Raw genomic sequence first — 20218 nt, forward strand, 5'->3', positions numbered from 1 at the left:
GATAGAAGGTGAAGTCTGCCCGCTTGAAAGAAGCAGAGATGGATGACTTCTGGGTAAGTAAATGATGCATTTGTGCCAAGTTAAAGCTATGTGTTGTCAATATCTACTGAAAAAAAGTGACAGTTTTGCAGTAGAATAAGTAGAGAAAATGGTGAAAGAAATTCAATCATTCAAGACATGTTGCTATAGGCAAACCTAACTCAAAACACTATGCATAGGTTCAGTAAAGCAGCATCTCCTTTACTTTACTCCTGCCCCCAAACCCACAGACCCACCCTTTGATGCCATGTAAGACCGTGGCATGCTTAGGCAGTTCAAGTCTATGACTCAATTCTTTTTTTTGTTTTTTTTATTATACTTTTAAGTTCTAGGGTACATGTGCATAACATGCATGTTTGGCGTACATATGTATACTTGTGCCATGTTGGTGTGCTGCACCCATCAACTCGTCAGCAACCCATCAACTCGTCATTTAGCATCAGATAACTCCCAATGCAATCCGCTCCCCTCTCGCGCCCCCTCCGCGTGATAGGCCCCAGTGTGTGATGTTCCCGGCTTCCTGAGTCGCAAGTGATCTCGATTGTCAGTTCCCACCTATTTTGAGGAGAACATGCGTGTTTGTTTTGCTGTTCTTTCGATAGTTTGCTGAGAATGATTGGTTGTCCAGCTGCATCCATGTCGCCTACAAAGACACAAACTGCATCGCTTTTTTATGGCCTGCATAGTATTCCACTGTGTATATGCTGCCACATTTTCTTAAACCAGTCTGTCACTGATGGACATTTGTTGATTCGCAGAGTCTTTGCTATTGTGAATAGTGCCGCAATAAACATACGTGTGCATGTGTCTTTATAGCAGCATGATTTATAATCCTTTGGGTATATACCCAGTAATGGGATGCTGGTCAGTATGGGTACTGTCTAGTTCTAGATGCGCGTGTGAGAATGCGCGCGAGTACTGTTTGTCCATGAATGGTTGAGACTTACGGTGTTACAATCCCACCAACAGTGTAAAAAGTGTTCCTATTTCTCCACATCCTCTCCAGCACCGTGTTGTTTCCTGACTTTTTAATGATTGCCATTCTAACTGTGTGAGATGGTATGCTTACATTGTGTTTTGATTGCATTTCTCTATGGCCAGTGATGATGAGCATTTTTTCATGTGTCTGTTGGCTGTATGAATGTCTTCTTTTGAGAAATGTCTGTTCATATCCTTTGCCCACTTTTTGATGGGGTTTGTTTGTTTTTTTCTTGTAAATTTGTTTGAGTTCTTTGTAGATTCTGAGATATTAGCCTTGGTGCAGATAAGTTAGATTGCAAAATTTTCTCCCATTCTGTAGGTTGTCTGTTCACTCAACTCAATTCTTTAAAGAAATAAATTGTGGCTGCCTTCTTGCTCCTGCCTTTCCTGAGTTCCTCAGCTCAACTCCCTGGCCTCTTTAACCCCAGGTTTATGCACATATACATGAACTTCCTTCTAGCAAACCTGGATCCCACCTGGCTTTAAATTGCTGTTAAGGTATTTCTTCCTTAGGACTTCATCTATGACCCCTCCCAGAGACTGCATTTCATAGAAAGAATAGGACTGCCCAGGAGAAAGGGCATAACTTTGGAGTCAGACTGGATTAAAGTCTTGGCTCCAATACTACAGACGTCAATTGAATAATAAGAGAATATTACAAGAAATTTTACGCCAATAAATTCAACAACTTAGTTGAAATGTACAAATTGTCTTAAAGACACAAATTAAAAACCTGGCTGAAATAAAGGGAGAAAAATCTAAAGAGTCCTATATCTGTTAAAGAAATGTAATTAGTAATAAACAAACAAAACTTTCCCACAAAGAAAATACCAGAAAAAATAATACCAGTCCCTCATAAACTCTTTCAGAAAATAAAGAGGAAGTAATGCTCCTCAAACCATTTTATGAGAGCACATTACCCCTTGTATACCCCTTGTACCAAACCAAAGACATAAGAAAAGAAAACTGCAGTCTATCTCTTATGAATACAGTCACAAAAATCCTTAACAAATAATTAGTAAATTGCATACAACAACATATAAAAAGGCTAATATACCATGGCCAAGTGGGGTTTATATCAGAAATATAAGGTTGGCTTAATATTCAAAAATCAGGCTGGGCACAGTGGCTCATGTCTGTAATCCCAGCAATTTGGAAGGCCAAGGTGGGCAGATCACCTCAGGTCAGGAGTTTAAGACTAGTCTGGCCAATATGATGAAACCCCATCTCTACTAAAAATACAAAAATTTGCCGGGTGTAGTGGCAGGTGCCTGTAATTCCAGCTACTTGGGAGGCTGAGGCAGGGAGAATTGCTTGAACTCAGGAGGCAGAGGCTGCAGTGAGCCAAGAACGCATCTCCGCACTCCAGCCTGGGTGGCAGAGCAAGACTCCATCTCAAAAAAAAAAAAAAAAAAAAAAAAAAAAATCACTATCATTTATCATATTAGCAGAATAAAGAATACCACATGTCTATCTAAACAGATCCAGAAAATGCATTTGATAAAATTCAACACCTATTCATGATTTTTTTAGAAAATTGCTCAGCAAACTAGAAATAAAAGGGAAAATCCTTAACCTGATAAAGAGTATNATATTAGCAGAATAAAGAATACCACATGTCTATCTAAACAGATCCAGAAAATGCATTTGATAAAATTCAACACCTATTCATGATTTTTTTAGAAAATTGCTCAGCAAACTAGAAATAAAAGGGAAAATCCTTAACCTGATAAAGAGTATCTATGAAAAATTTAGAACTGACATCATACTTGATAGTAAAATATTGTATGTTTTTCTCCAAATATTGGAAACATTGCAAAGATATTCTTTCTTAACACCCCTATTTAACACTGTATTTGGGGGTCATAGCTAGAGCAATAAGGCAAGAAAAAGAAATAAAAGTGTTACAAATAAGAAATGAATAAGCAAAAGTGCCTTTATATGCTAGAACATGACCATGGACTTAGAAAATCCTAAGAAATCTATCCAAAAACTACATACATCCACACAAAAACTTGTACACAAATGTTGATGTAACTTTTTTCAAAATTGCCAAAATCTGAAAAAAATAAATGTCCATCAACAGGTAAAAGATGAACAAAACAGTAAAATAGACAAAATTGATACATGCAAAACATAAATAAAATTTTAAAACTACATGCTGAGTGAAAAAAACTAGAGACAAAAGAAAATATATTGTATGCTTTTCCTTTTATGAAATACTAAGTAAGACAAATCTAATCAACAGGGAATAAAGCAGATCAGGGTTTGCCTGGGGATGCAGTGAAAATTGATTGGATAGAAACACCAGGAAACCTTTGGAGTCATGGGCAAATATCTTGATTATGGTGATAGTTACATGGATGTACACATTTTTCAAAACTAATCATACTGTACACTTAAAATGTGTGCATTTTATTGTTTACAAATTATAACACAGTGAAGTTGATTTTTAAAACTTCTGTCCTCTTTATTTACAGAGAGGGCTACAGCAGCTGATTTATCCCTTAGAATCTCAATTTCATAAGATGACAATTTCATAAGTATTTACTTTGCAAATTTGCCACGATTATCTCTCTATGGTACTTACAACTGAGTAAGTAAGCAGTAACTGATTATTAATAAGTCTGAAGACTCAAAGAGATGAATCTCTAATGGCAGGGCTTCAGATGTGATAAGAAGTTTGGAAAACACTTTGAGGCAGGAACTATTGACCAGTGCTCCTCAAAATGGTCATTTTCTCTAATGGAAGTTAATTTTCCCTAATGGCCCAGTAAATTGAGCCATTAATATCCTTCCTCCAAGATAACCCTGGGTTTGGAGTTTAAATGATATATTCTCATATTTTAAAAGAACTTTATTTCACTTGACTCCCATAGCTATCTTTGGAAGTGGGTAGATCATGAACCATCTGACTCTAGAGTACAGAAAGTTAAACAGACTTGCCTAAGCCCACACACCTCAACCAAGCCTAAAATCCAGTAACTGACAGTATTTAGTACATTATCCAGAGAAGATAAGATGGGGTGGTGAGCGGGGGTAGATGTGGAGGGGAGTTCTATTTTTGCAGAACAGCAGAACAATCACTCTGTGTGAAACACTTTAGTAATGAGGGCCCATGTCCAAGGTCACAGAAAAAAATAGTGGCAGAATGGATATCCCCTGAGTCTTCTGGGGTGTTCTTTCTGTATCCCCTGCCTTCGTCTCTCTCTCAAAAATGGTGATGGACCTGGTATTTTCCCTTGACCTTCAATAGAGCTTAACAGCATAAGATGCTCTCCTCCCATGCATTTTTTCCCCTGCCTTTTCTGGGCAGTATGGTGCTCTGTCCCTACTGCATACTCTTGCCAGTGCAAGCAGCTAGGGTTGGTGAAGGTCAGTGGACAGTTGGCCCAGCTGTTCTGGCCAGGGAGGTTGCCCCACTCCTGGCTGCCCAAGGGGAGTAGGAGGGACAGAGTAATTAATTTCTATGCATATCATTGCCAGGATCACTTACTGATCCGAGGAGGGAGATTAGAGATGTCACCCTGTAAATTGAGTCAGAGCCTTCACCTCGGTGCTTGGCTGGCAATTTTACACAGTGCCTGACACAGTAACAAACGCAGGGTACAAAAAGGCAGCAGCTCCCCTGGGTGATGGACGGGGGGAATTGGCCCAATAAATTGTTCCCTGTAAAAAGCCATGTTTCTGTCATTAAAAGGCAGTGAATTCACTATTGCTTTTCATTAGCTCTGGCCTTGCTAGACATGAGGTGTAATTGACAGTGTGGTTACAGGAGGTGGGCCCCGAGGTGAGGAAGACAAAGAAACTGAAAAGAGATTCTTATTTATTAAGGTGGAGGTGACAGGGCTGCTTAACAAGATTTTGGCATCGGGGCCGGGTGTTGGGAGAGGGGTCGGATCCTCTGAGGGTTTATCCAAGGGCATTCACTCTACCCAGGAGAATAAAGAGCTGGTCATACTCAAGGGAGAAGCTGGGGCCACCCCACCAGGGCAGAGGCAAACCCTGGAGCTCTAGGCAGTGGAGACCACTTATAGCTATCACCCCCACCCAGCTTAAGGGCATCATGAACACTGGACTGGGGTCAAAAGACCTGGGGTCTGGTCCTAGATTTGTCATTGACCAGACTACTAAGCAGTTCTAGAAAAGTCACTATATCTTTCCAGGTTTCCATATCTCCACCTGAAAAATGGGAAGAATGAGGTCAAGCGAGACTTGCTCTCTGAGAAGGCATTTGGCAGAAAAGTAAAATACTACAGACATACTTGTGATTTCTAGAATTGTTCTATTTTCTTAGTTTAAGCATAGAACCAAGAGTTTTTTCTACTGCGTGGGTTATAAGTGATTCATCTCATTATGGTTTTGATGTTTATGTTGTCCCAGAGGTGGCCCCTGGGAACCTTGAGCTGGCCCCTGCATCTCTTCGCAGGCCTCCTAGATTCTTGGAGCTCTACCTTACATCCCTGCACAATGAGATGTTCCAGGCTTATCCGATACATCAATTCCCTCCGCACCCCAGCCCTGGCTCCTTTACTGGGTCAAAAGCAAAACAACTTGCATAGGAGCTGTCACTGCACATTTAGGAGTGAGATGTGGACCGCCTGTAGGACTCAGCCTCACAAGCCACAGGATGTAAAGGGGTTGAAGTTAAAGTGGCCAAGGATGTTTCTGGAGAGTGAGAGCTGTGGCTGTGCTGTGAGTCCTACACCCACAGGCAGGTGGGAGGTGTGCTGCTCCCTTGCCAAGGAGGACACTGCTGTGTCCCCAGGAGTTAGGGGCACACGGGGCTCAAGCAATCACAGACAAGAGGCCAGGGTAATGGGGAGGTGAGAAGGCTCTGGCCCAGAGTAATGGGGAGGTGACAAGATCACCTGTCTGCAGCTTTCTCCTGGGCCAGGTGTGGGCCCTGCAGGAAAGAGAAGCACTGAGGTCTTTTCTATTCATGCCCCAGAGGACTGCACAGAGGGATAATACAGCCCAGTAGGGAGCAGAGGCTGTGGAGACCCTTCCCCTAACACAATGGGGAAGATGTACATGGCCCACTTGGTCACCTGATCAAATGTATCACCCTTCACAGGAAGTGCAGTCAAGAGTTCCCTTTGGGACCTTCATGAACGTGTCCCTGAGAGGAATAAAGTTTAGAACATTGGCCAACTCAGAGACAGTCCATATGAAACAGTTTCCCAACAGCAAAACAACAAAATCAGGTTACCCTGGTTCCAGATGGGCAAGACCTCCCCTCCCCTCTTCAGCCTTCTAGGGATTAGGAAGTGCCTCTAGGACCAGGTGGGGGCAGGAAAGAGCAGCTGACCACAAACCCCCAACGTGCACCAGCCAGTCCAGGCTGCCAAAGCCACCTGGGCTATGGGAGGGGAAGCGGGATCGAGTATTTAAACAGTAGTTTCCTGGACATTTTAATTACCCTGTGAGATTACTCTTCTGATGGGTTGGGCTGGAGAATACAGCTATTTCCTAGCTGAAGCCTAGTGAATTTGTTCCTGGGGCTACTGTAACAAAGTCCTAAGACTGGGGGGCTTAAGCAACATACATTTACTGTCTCACAGTTCTGGAGGCCAGAAGTCCAAAATTAAGGTGAGAACAGGGCCATGGCCCTCTGAAGGCACTAGTGAAGGATCTGACCCAGACCTCTCTCTTCACTCCTGGAGTCCTCAGGAGTTCCCTGGCTTGTGATTGGATGTCTTCTCTCTGTGTCTCTTCACAGTATCTTCCCCTGTATGCGTCTCTCTGTGTCCAAATTTGCCCTTTTCATAAAGGAACCAGTCAGATTATAGTAGGGGTCACCCAAATGACCTCATTTTAACTTGATTACATCTGCAAAGGCTTCATTTCCAAATAAAATTACATTCATAAGTATTGGGGTTAAGACTTCAACATCTTTTGGGGGACATTATTCAAGCCAGAACACCTTGTACTACTGCTCATTTGATAAACCCTTCCTTCTTGAGGGCCTGCTGTGTCCGATGCTATGCTGGGCACTGGGATGATGAACATATGACCCAGGGAGACCCACAGTTGTGGAAAAACACAGCAGGACAGTGATTGCTTTGGCGGAGTGGACCTGTGCTGCACCCAGCCGGGGACATGGCTCTGGAGAAAGTGATTCTTGAGTTGAGTCTTTTCAAGTTGACTTTCAAGTTGATAGTAGCTTTGAGTAGTCAGGCTAGGCTGGAGGAAGGGTTAGGGTGACCAGCTGTCCTGGTTTATCCAGGGCTAAGAGAGTTCTTGGATGTGAGATTTCCAATGCTCATGCTGGGAAAGTCCCAGGGAAACTAGGAAGAGTTGGTCACTCCAGACAGGGAAGACACCTGACTTCAGGAAGCAGAGACGGGCATCCGGCCTAAAATCAAAGGTGAGAGGAAGTAAAAAGCTCTTGTTGAAGTTCTCTGTGCAGTTATTTAAAAAAAAAAAAAAAAGGAGCAGTGTTGGCTAGAGTGTCTTGGGAAAACTTCAAGGAGGAGATGGAGCTTAAGCCAGACCTTTGAGGATGGGAGGATTTGGATGGGGGAGAGAGCAGGCTCTCCAAGTGGAAGAACAGAAGGAGCAATATACACAAGAGAGATTCGCACCTGTGGAAGTTTCAAATGTAAGAGGAGGAACAATTCCTGTCCCTGGAGCTTAGAATCTTGTGGGATAAAGATGGAGCAGGGAATGAGTCAGATTAGGGTCCACAGGAAAGCAGGCACATACAGGCAAATGCTGGAAATGGTGGGCCATGGGAAGAGGGGCCCAAGCACTCTCCAGACTCCTCCTAGGGAAAGCTTTGCTATGCTCCTATAGAATACCAGAGGCCAAGTTCGGGATTCTAATGAGGCTGAGGTCCCCCAGGGCTACAACCCACTGGGCAACTGAGGAACGCCCTTTTCTTCCCTTCTTCCCTACTGACTTCATTCAACCTTCCTTCTACCCATCCAATAATTACTATGTGTCCATTACATTCCAGGCCACATACTAGGGTCCAGGAGCACAACAGTGAGTAAAAGGAGAAATGGCCTCTACCCTCATAAAGCTGCAGCTCTGTGGGTGGAGGCAGACATTAATTAAATCCTCAGATAAATAAACATGAAATCACAAATAGGATCAGTGCTATGAAGATGAGGGCCAGGGCTCTGACGAGTGTATCCAACTTGGTCTGGAAAGCCAGAAAGCAGGGATTGTGTCTGCCTGTCCAGGGGGCATGCCCAGCATAGCACAGAGAGACACTCAAGGCACTCAATCAATGAATAAAACCAAAGAATAAACCTGGGAACTGGGGAAGAGTTAGGATAGGGTGCAAATGATAAGAGCCCAGATCTTGCCTGTTTAGGAAAGAAATTTTAGCACATAAAACCCAAAGATTCTTAAGAGGGAATGCCTGATAATTCATCTGATTTTTTTTTTCCTGAACAATTTGTCCTCTTCCCACTTGGCTGTCCAGATAATTGGGGCAACCCAAGAAATTGGATCAAAAGTCATTTCCCCATAGTAAAGAGCATGATTCTCTCCACCAACATTTCTCTTTGGGTTTCTTAATTCTCTTCCTTTTCCTCTTCATTCTCCTACACAGGAATGCCCAAGAAGGACCAGTCCAGATGCCTGGCACTCCATGCCTTGTTGTCCTCAGAAGAAATACTGGCAAAATGGGAGCCTTAAAATCAAATAGCAGGCAGTGTCCAATAATTAATTTTGTTTTATTCCCATTGTTTATTTAATACAAACTTTAAAACTACATTAAGAAGGCAGAACTGCGCAGTGTAGCATGAAAATGAGCTGGAAGCTTTCCAAGTGGAGGCCAGGAATTAGCTAATTGGTCAGATGTGCAGGATGACTTCAACTAAGATGTAATCAAGAAGCCACACTTCTAATGGTTCATCAGCAAGAGATACTACCCCCAAAGCACTAGACTTCCTAATTCCTGGGCTGCAGGATGGCTTGGGGCCCCCAGCCAGCCAGAGTGAAGACTATAGACTTCAACACCAGCTATAGACTTCCAAGGAGACTGAGTTGGGGTATCCCTGAGCCACAGGCAGGGAGCAGAGATCTGTCCTGCTTCCCCTCATCCAGATGCCATTTGCTTCAGATTGCTTGCTGCCATCTGGAAGGAGGACCTTGAAAAGCCACCCTGGACCTGGTCTCTGCACCTCCAGAGGTAATTGGGGAGCTCTGGGCACGAGGCAGAGCTGTCTTTGTTAGTAAGGGCTAGGTGCCTCTACCAGGCCAATTTGTCTATCTTGCCTGTTTGGTTTCTGTGGCTTCCCTGGATCTAACCATCTTATGAGCTTCCTGACCCCCCATTTTACCTGAACCCTAAATACAACATTCACCTGCCTCTTCCTTGCTCCCTAGGAATTCCTGGGAGCCTGACCACAGCCTGAGTGTTAATCCCACCCGGACTCAGTCCCCTTCTGATTTCCATTCACGACATACGACTCTCTGAGCCTTTATGCCCACCCTACCTCCTGGCACCTTGGTCTTATGGTCTACAATGGGCATCAGTGCCTGGCTTGACTGCCTAGTCACTGCCTAGTCCCCTGGTTCAAAGCCATCAGCACCGCCTCAGCTGCCAGCCTCCCAACTCCATCTGACTTTCATCTTTACCTCCTACTCTGGGATTTCAGCCTTCTTCCATCTCTTTCTTGCCTTCTCACCTGCTTTCACAACCTGCTGCCCCTTGGATTTGCTGTGGTTAGTGTCTGCCCAGAGCAGTCACATCCTGCCTGGATCCTCTAGCTCAGCCACTTGACAGCACCCTTCCCTTTCCTGTCACACATGCTCAACCTCAAGCCAGGCTGTCCTCTCAGTAATGCATTCACTAAGAAGTCCAGATACCCCTAGGACAGCTCCACGATGGGGCCTGAACCTCAGCTAGCATTCAGGGCCATACTATTTATAAGGAGGGATTCCTGTCAATGCCTCCTCCTGCAACTCAGCTGCTATGTAACCCAGCTCCAGCATCCCCTCCCCTCATCCCATGGCTGTCCTGGTGCAGGCTGGCCTATTGCTCTTCCGCATGTGCTCTTGACACTGCCTTCTTTTCATTGGCTGCAACTGGTGTCCAATCCCCACCCACAGAGCCTCTCCCCAGGGAGATGTATGTTTCAACCTCCCTGGCTCCACCCAGTCCCAATGACCAACTGGGCAATAATATTTAGTCAAAACAGTGTTTTCTAATGACCAATTTCTATGCCACCAATCAATAAGGCTATAGTATTGAACTAAACTAATGAAAAATGTCATAGAAAACACTTTGCCCATTGATTTTTTCCGCCTCTGTTACAATTAGAGAACAACAGAAGGTCACATATGATCAAAGGCTAGATCATGTGTAAAGGACTCTGATAGGCAGAGAGTTAAGAGAAGGAAGAGGAAAGTCAGCGTGGGCTTCATCAGACAGAGGCAGTTTAAGAGATCTTTGGGGCTCTGCCTTTTACTATCTGTGCAATTAGAGACAGGGTATTTAGTCTATTTCTTTTTCATACCTAAAATAGGATTGACACGATTGACTCATATGAGGTTATGAAACTAAAGAAATTTTTGTCTGGGTGCAGTAATCCTAGCACTTTGGGAGGCTAAGGCAGGTGGATCACCTGAGGTCAGGGGTTTGAGACCAGCCTGGCCAACATGACAAAACTCTGTCTGTAGCTAAAAATACAAAAATGAGCGGGATGTGATGGCGCATACCTCTATCTCAGGTATTCAGGAGGCTGAGACAGGAGACTCACTTGAACCCAGGAGGCAGAGATTGCAGAGAGCCGAGATCACGCCACTGCATTCCAGCCTGGGTGACAGAGCAAGACTCCACCTCAAAAAAAAATTATACACATTTATTTATTCATTTTCAATCATTTAAACATTTATTGAGTATCTTCTATGTCCCGGACAAAGTATTGAACCCCGGGTGTATAAAGATAAATAAGACACAGTTGCTCAAAGAACTTGCAATCTTAAAAGGGAGACTGTAGACACTTAAAGAGAGTCTGTGTGATGATAGACATATGCAGAAGTCATTATGGGAGCACACAGGAGGGAGGTGGGGAGCAGAGACAAGATGGGAAGTCTTCCTGGAGGTGAAGATGACAGATGTGGTGGAAATAAATGTGGCTTAGTCAGACAAAAGGGGATAGAAGAACTCCCCAGACAGAAGAAGCAGCATGAACAGAGGCTTGTGGGAGGGGAACAACTTGCGGGAGTGCATGTTTGTGTGTGAGTGGACATGAGAGAATTATAATCCCATCAAGAGTTTTTAGAGCCTAAGGTTAAAGGCAGAAAATAATGACAGATCAGTCCAAAGCTAAGTAGTGTCCTAAGTCACATATTAAGAAGCTGGGAATTTACTTACTCCATGGGAAATAGGAAATTGCTCCATGCTTTAAGGAGAGGAATGGCATGGTCAGATTTGGTGTTAGAAAGCTCATTAGGCCTAGAGGATGGGGGAAAGGATTAGAGGGAAGCAGGCTTTGAAGCAGGGAGACAGGAGGAAGGGCTGAGCAGTGATCCAACTGAGGGTCATGAGGACCTGAGCAGGCGAGGGCCCAAGAGCCTGGTTATAGGTCAGAAGATAGCATGGAAAGACAAAAGGATGGAAAATACAGAGAAGCATGCAGGAGCCCCTTGGGACATGGTGACAAAATTAACTTCACTGTAACTGGAGTACCAGAGCACAGAAAATCTTTAAAGCAGCAAGAGAAGAAAAGAAATATTACCTTCAAAGAGCAGCAGTAAGACTTATAGCCAACTTCTCGACAGAAATAATGGAAGCCAGAAGATAGAGAATGATAGATTCAAAGTCCTCAAAGAAAACAACTGCCAACACAAAATTCCTACAATGACTATATCTTTCAAAAGCAAAGATGGAAAAGGGTTTTCTGCTTCCTGGTGGGATACAGTAGCTTGAGGCAGACCACCCTTCCTGCCAAGAAACACTAGCAGGGCCAGATGAAATAGAGAAATCATTCATTTGAAGTCATCGAAGATCTGCTGAGGCAATGGGAACTGGAGCGGCTCAGATTCTGGAGAGAGAGAGAATTTGGAGAGGTCAGCTGACTTCCCAGCCTGCAGGAGTCTGAGAATGGGGCTTCACATAAATGGTTGCTGCTTGGGACCAGAGAATACAGCAGGACTCCTGATGGAAATTTGGGTGGGCAGGGGAGGTCTCAATCTCATGGCCTCTTTTCCTCTCAAAAAAATCCCCTCACCATAGCTCCCTGCTGCACTTCCTCTGCAGAACAGATGCTTGAGATAATGCTGGATGCTGCCGCCTGGGTCAGAGTGGGGCTGGATCCCTGCCGTCTGTCCTGCCCAGCTTTACATGGAGCTCAGGTGGATGACCTTGGTTCTGGATGGCCTCAGAAGTTATGTAGCTGTACTGGCTTAAAGAGACAGTGAAGTTCAGGGTCAGGGTCAGGGTCAGGGCTGGGAACACAGAAGAAGGGTTGAGGGCAGAGATGGGTCATACCTAAGCCAGGTTTGGGAGGCCACAATTAAGGAAAATCCAGAGACCTGAAACCCCACCTCTTACCTGAGACTGAACTCATGGCCTCTCTCATAAGCATGCTTCTTTGCTTATTATTCTTCTCTTCCTGCCTGGAATTATCTTCTTAAACCACCTCTCCTCTCTCTAGCCATCCATTATTTATCCTACAAGCCCTATCCACTACTATGAAGGAACCTGCACAGAGCCCTCCCTCCTCGACACCCTTACCCACTTGCCATTAGTCACAAACTCCCTTGTATGATTGGCACTCAATCCCATCACGAAGAGTTCCCAATTACCTTACCATACTGTAAGCTCCTTGAGGGCAAAGGCCAGCCTCAGACCAGGGGTCTGCACCTAACACACATCTGAACATGATGCTTTGAGTAAGGAGAGAGATAATGACTGTGGCATTCTCAAGAGGCAAATATCTGAGCACTCAAGGTCAGGACAAATGTAGATCCTCAGTTCTTGAAGGCAGAGGTCTTGTCTTCTCTTTCAACTCCCAACTTGCAGCCTCCTCACTCCCTAGAGCCTTGCTCATAGAAAGTACATGTTGAGACCAGGTGCAGTGGCTCACACCTGTAATCCAAGCACTTCAGGAGGCCGAAGCAGGTAGATCACTTGAGCATAGGAGTTTGAGAGCAGCCTAGGCAACATGGCGAAATCCTGTCTCCACCAAAAATACAAAAAGTTAGCTGGGCATGGTGGTGCATGCCTGCAGTCCCAGCTACTTGAGAAGCTGAGGTGGGAGGATCACTTGAGCCTGGGAGGTAGAGGCTGCAGTGAGCCTAGATGGCGCCACTGCACTCCAGCCTGGGTGACAGAGTGAGACTCTGTCTCAAAAGCTAAAGTACATGTTGAACAAATGAATGAAGCAATTTTTCCAGTTACCTTTATAATGGACTGGTCAAGATTTCTCTTCCTCCTCCTTTTCCTCCTCCTCCTTTTGCACCTCTTCCTTTATTTTCACCAGCCACAGAGAGGACCTGGACCTCACACTTGACTTTTGGGATATGGACTCCTTTAGGAATCTAAACCCTCTCTCTCTTTCAAAAAAAAAAAAAGGACTTCTCCCTGTACATTGCATGCAATTTTTGAAAGTTCATAGAGCATTCCCAACCCAAAGCTATATCACCCATACAGTGGCTCTTTTAATACTCTATGTCTTATGAAATGGGATGGTGATTGTCACCAAGGATTGGCTTCTGTGAGGGAACCCGAGGCCACAAACACTCCTCTCCAAAGAGAACCAAAGTGATGTGATCATTTTTCCAGTCCATTCATGTGATTTCCAGCCACTTGTGATACATAAACTGGCCATATATAATCTTGGGCAAGTCACTGAACCTCAGTTATCTCATTACAAAAGAAAAAGAAATCTCATTATAAAGAGAAAAAAATAATTAGATGACCAAGACAAAAAGAAGTTTCCACTTGATTCCATGGATGATCAATTCAAGATCAATAAGATCAATGCCATATTCTTTGCCCCCACAGAGAAATCCCAACATTGAATCCAACAATGATTTTGATGTCAGTTGACACTGGGCTCATTCCCTCTCAGCCTGAGGCCCTACCTTGCAGGGCCACCTCCTTCTTGTTACCAGGTATGCTAGACTGAATAACGGCCCCCAAAGATACCCAAGTACTAATTTCTGGAACCTGTGAATATTACCTTATATGGCAAAAGGGACTTAACAGTTGTGATTAAGTGTGATTACCTTGAGGTTGATTACCACAAACTTAGTAGCTTCAAACAACACAGATATATTACCTTAAAGTTTTGTAGATCAGATATCTAACATGGGTCTCACCGGATAAGGTCAAGGTGCTGGCAGGGCTGCGTTCCTTTGGGAGGCTCTAGGGGAGGGCCTGTTTCCTGCCTTTTTCAGCTTCCTTTTCAGCTTCTAATGGCCACCTGCCTTCCCTGGCTGTTGGGGCCAAGTCCTTCTCATGCTGCCATCTCTTGTATTCTCCCTTCCAGTTCCCTTTTCCACTTTTAAGAACCCAGGTGATTACACTGGGCCCACGGGGACAATGCCCGAGAATCTCCCTATCTTAAGATCAGCTGACGAGCAATCTTAATTCCCCTCTGCCATATAGCCTAACTTACTCACAGGTTCTGACAGTTAGAACATAGACATCTCTGTGTAGTGGGGGCAGGTGGATATTCTGCCTACCGTAGAAAGAGACAGTAGGGAGAACCTTCCAGACAAGAAGGAGAAGTACAACAGAAGTATGAGCCAAAGTTCGTAAGAAGAAACCAGAGTTTCAGAAGGAGAATCATGAAAATAAGGCTAAAGACATAGTTTAGAGTCAGATGGTGGGCAAAGGGCTTTGGAGGCCAGGATGGTGTAGGGCTCTGTTGTATAAACAAGAGGGAGCAGGGTGTCCCTTGCTGGGACTGTGGTATAAAAGTTGCCTGGATGGGCAAGGTGCAGTGGCTCATGCCTGTAATCCTAGCACTTTGGGAGGCCGAGGCGGGAGGATCACGAGGTCAAAAGTTCGAGACCAGCCTGCCCAATATGGTGAAACCCCATCTCTACTAAAAATACAAAAATTAGCCGGATATGGTGGTGTGCACCTGTAGCCCCAGCTACTCAGGAGGCTGAGGCAGGAGAATTGCTTGAATACAGGAGGCAGAGGTTTCAGTGAGCCAAGGGACAGTGCAGTGCCCGGGCAACAGAGCAAGACTCCATCAAAAAAATAAATAAATAAATAATGGATGTTGTCATTTATTTCTTTGACCTTCTCCCCATCATGGCACGGGGAAGTGAGGAGAGGAGTTCTCCTGGACATCTATGGGCAGCTGTGGACAGGTGTAGAATTAATATGACCAAAACATCAGGACACTGAAAAGGGAAAGTGGGAAGAGAGGAGGAAAAGAGAGGGCGAACAGAACAGAGTTTAACCCCTTCATAACCTGCTCGCACCTTTTAATTCCCATTGAATAGGCCTGATTCCATTTTGATAGAAAACATGCCCAGCGCGTGGTTCAGAAGACTATAGAATTGAGAGCTATTAAATACTAAAAAGACAAGGTGAGAAACAATTTGCAAAATCTCCTCTTTTTATAGACTGCAGCGATTGAGAAAAATTGAGTAAATTCCCCAGCTGCCTCAACTGCAGTCTGTTTCAAGATTCCATCAATTTTTTACGGTACAATCAATATTTATGAATCCCCAAAGAAATGTCGCAAAGAGAAACCCAGCGCAACATTTTCTCAGTGGTTTGCAGAGATGTAACAGGGGGACCTAAATAACTTTTAAAATAATCTCAATGACAATCAAAGACTCTTCCATAGCCAATGCGGTTTAATGTCGGGCTTTATATTAGCGCTGCTGTGCCGGGGGCGGGGGCGGGGAAGGGAAAACGTTGAGTTTAATCTGTCCAAAAGATGACACTTGGCTATAATAAGTACGCTGTAATATGGTACTTAAAAATTCAAAGGAAGTGCTATATTAATAAGTCCCTGGATTTTTTGTTTAATACATTCAAATATCGGTTAAGCAATAGATTTTTTCAGGCAGCTGGAAATAAAAGAGATTTCTGGGGAAAAAAAAACAGACAAACAAATCCACATTGCTTTAATGGCTACTTTAGGTTTAATATCTAAACTTATTTAAATAACTCTGCGCCCTCCTGCTGAGAAATATTGAAACTAATGGATTCCTTTGTGCGTAATCTCCATTTAAATGTGGAGTTTAATTTCCCTTTTGGCTAAACCTATGGGAAACTAGTCCTGAAATGTCCCTCTTAAAAAAAGAGACGAAAACCCCATATAGAATATTTAGGGGGATTCCTTTATTTTATTTAAAATTGGTTTGGGGCATTAAAACTAAGTAGCCAACGAAAAGCGAGCCCGCAGACCGCCTAAGTTTATACCTGGAGCACGAAGTGGGCGCTGGGCGCCTGTGGTTTCCCAGGTGCGCAGACGCCCATGTGCGCAATCAGAGCGCCTAAGCCCCGCGCAGATCCGGCACCCCCCTTGGAGGATGCTCCCCACCAGCGCCTGGCTCTCTCGACCCCCAAACGCTGTCCCCATCCTTCTCATAAAGATAACACCGAAAATACCACCCCTGGAGCTTCCTTTCTGAGGCTTAAGGCTTTGACTTCTGTTCCATGCAAATCTCCTCAGGCAGAGTCAGACTTCCCGGTGGCTGAGGGCTATTTTGTGTGCATGAATATGCATAGAGACCTGTGATGTCAGAATGAGAACTAAGACCTAGAAAGCAATCCATGCTGCCCTTTCGCTGGCCCAGGAAGGGATTAATCACAGATCAGTGTTAGAGGTGCGATGAGAACCCAGGAGTTCTGATTCCTGGGTCACCATGCTCCCTTTGCCAAGGGTGGAGCCGACACCGACAGACTCTTAGCGCCTGTGCGGTGTGCATCTTGGCGTTAGTGCACGTGCTGCACGGGTGACTCTGCCTGAAACTGAGCATGTGGGTTAAGGTACCATATGCTTCTTATAACCACTCCAAACTGTACAGACATGAGAATACCAGGGTTGTCATTGTCATCAAAGGATTTCTTTAGATGTCTTCTCTCAGTTGTGTAGATAAAATGCAGGTTATAAAGATGCAGCTTGTATATAATTCTCATTACAACACCCTACTGCATAAAACCATCCACACCTGGGTGTGCCTGCCCAGTGATAGGCTTCTACATGGCCAGTATATTATAATTCATGGACAATGGTAACTACTAATAATTTAAAGTTGAGAGGGAAAAAGAATGAGTTGGTCTTTCATACAATATATCTGTGATAGAGAATAGCCCTGTGACAGAAGTTGGGAGTCCTGGGTTCTGGTCCCAGTTCTTTCTCTTACCAAGGGTGGGAGCTGAGCATCATTCATCTTTAAAATGGTGAGAGTGATAACAATAACTTGTAGACCAAAGGCAGGCCCCCGGAGCAAATGATTTAGGGAGATTCCTCAGGCTACATGACTTGATTATATTACATTATAACAAACATGACAGCAAGCTAAAGACATACAATGTGATCCAGTTTTAGCATGTGTACACACACACATGCATACGCGCGCACACACACACACACACACACACCAGCTCTGAAGTCAAGATCCCTTTAACAGACTTGCTTATTATAGGTGACTTAGAAAATGTGAGGGCTAAACATGAATTATAGCCTGAGGTGGTCCTGCTAGAAAGCCATGTGCCTGTCCCGTCAACCTCTCCAAGACCACTTGTAGAACAGCCCAGAATGCCAGATGCCATGGGCAGTGTGATCTGAGGAGTGCCATGAACTACATGCTCTAAAAATTTCATCCCCACCAGCCTGTATCAGAATCATGACGTAAAATTGCTCCTATGGATAAAAATGTTTAAAACAAATTGAGTTCAAACACAGAATTAATACCCAGGGGAGACACTGCTGTTATTAGCCATGAACTCTTTAGCTAGAACTCGTTTCTAGCTAAATTTCACTTTTAGCTAGAATTCAGTTCGATTCATTTGTCATATAACAGGGTCTGGAAAGATACATAAATTTCCACTAGAAGAGGAGAAAGGCATAAGACAGACCTCAGCTGTCGTCCAGGAAAGGAAGGGCAGCCAGTCTGGAGTGACAGCTAGGGTCAGTGGAAGTCTGGGCAGTGGAGAGGGGAATCCTGAAAATAAGTTGCTTACTTCACTCAGAGTGTTCCAAGGACTGGCCTTGGCACCAGCATTGTCCAGAGGCCATGGTCAGCTGATGTATTGTGCTCAGGGCTTTGAGGGCCTCTGAGAAGCAGAAGAAATGACTCCTGCTTTCCAGAGCTTATAATCCAGCTGAGGCTATGAGACATTACAACATTCAGTAGGAACTCAGAGCAGCATAGAGACTCAAAGAAGAAATCAGACTAACTGCACTGGTGGGAAAGGCTCTAGGCAGAAGAGGCCAACTGGAGAAAAGGCCATCCAGGACTGGTCCGACAGGGGTGGGCAGAGGGAACAGTGAGGAGAACAATGGAGAGGACCCACAGCTCATCAGGGCTGCTCCAAAATATCCCACCAGTCACAGGGCCTCCTTCTGAGTTAAAGTATTATATGGGTCATAGTCTAAGACTCAGACTCTACCCACAGTGACCAGAGTCCAGACCACAGGTCAGTGGGTAGGAAGCATTCCCTGCCTACCTCCATTCACAGGGCAGCTCAGTCCTAACTCCTGTGCTGTTTAATCAACACAGAAGCCCAGCATGGACAGTCAGAGCCTGAGAGCCTTCAGAAAGCTTCTCCTCCAGGAATTCTTATTTTTGAGGTCATAGTTCCTTTAAGGATCGAGTGAAAAGTATGAACCAATGCTCTTCCATGAAAAACATGCATCTGTGAAATACACATACAATTTCACAGGCTTCAAAGACCCTCTCCTACTCCCTTCCACTGAGAATCAATCCTTGAACCCCAGTTAGTAAGAGCTAGCCCAATACTTTCATTCTGCAGAGAAGAGGATCTAAAGTAGAAGAGTAACATCCCAAGGTCATCAAGTTAGAGCTAGGCCAGAACCGGCTCCCTCTTTCTAGTAGTGCAGTGATCTCTGGCAGTTTTTACAGACTAATGGGTATCCTTAGGTATCTTTTCATATTTGTATCGATTGCCACGAACATGCTATGACAAACCATCTCAAAACAAGCATTCCTTTAGCTCTTGAGTCTGCAGGTCAAAGATTTTAGGCTGGACCTGGTTGAATGATTCTTCTGGTCTCAAATGGGGTTGCTCCTCTGGAGGCCAGCTGACCTACAGCTTTAAAGTCTTACAGCTTTATGTTTACCTTCTCCCCATCCCACCTACCAGACCATGCACACATACGTCCATACACACACACACACACACACATACACACACATGCATGCACACTTCTTTTCCCCTGCTCCAGCCATATCTGACCCACTGTAGATAGACTTTCCTACTTCTGCTTAGCTATTAAAAGAGGAATATCACTTCTTATCTTAACTTCCTAATGATCCTCCAGCTTTCCATAGAGAATGGGTCTGTAAATTGTACAGGATAATGGGGAGTTTAGCCCACTACATTCATGGTCATCTTCAAAAAAGGTGGCCCACCAGCCAGTTTCTTCCCACAAAACGAGGCATTAGATCTCCTAAAGGACACTTTGTTCGTTAAATCACCCATGCTACTCTAGCCATAGCAAATCTAATCCAGGTCTAGCACACAACCTGAAGCAACCACAAATGACCTAGACACCAGGGTGCCCCTAAGGTAACCTGGTTTATATTCTTCCGTGCACAGGCACTTTATACTGAATGTTGCAAATTGGCCTACCCAAATCCTCTGTTTGGGAAGATTAAATGTTGGCCGAACAAAGAGAAGATGAGTCACAGAATTTGTGGTGGTTGTCCTTATCCTGAACTACTTTTTCATTTCCCTATAAAAAATGTTTCACATCTTTGTCTTAGAAGAGAACTTTATGGCTGATGAGAACATATCTTGATCCACTCCACATTTCAGTGTAACTTTGTAATATACCTATAACACTGGAGGCACACATCTCTTCCCTAGCAGTCCTTAAGAACCTGAATGGTAGAGAGAGGGAGGATCACAAAAGTTTGCTTCCAGTTCTACACCCACCCACAGGTGATTCCATATTTGCTTGTTTTGACTGTATCTTTTTAATTCTTTTTTTAAAACTAATTCATTGTATTTATGTCACTGACTAGCTTACCATGGTTCTTAATTACTTGCAGTCCAATAAGGGTATCATCA

Source organism: Rhinopithecus bieti, unplaced genomic scaffold, assembly GCF_001698545.2.
Source record: "Rhinopithecus bieti isolate Rb0 unplaced genomic scaffold, ASM169854v2 scaffold_48776, whole genome shotgun sequence".
Taxonomy (NCBI): domain Eukaryota; kingdom Metazoa; phylum Chordata; class Mammalia; order Primates; family Cercopithecidae; genus Rhinopithecus; species Rhinopithecus bieti.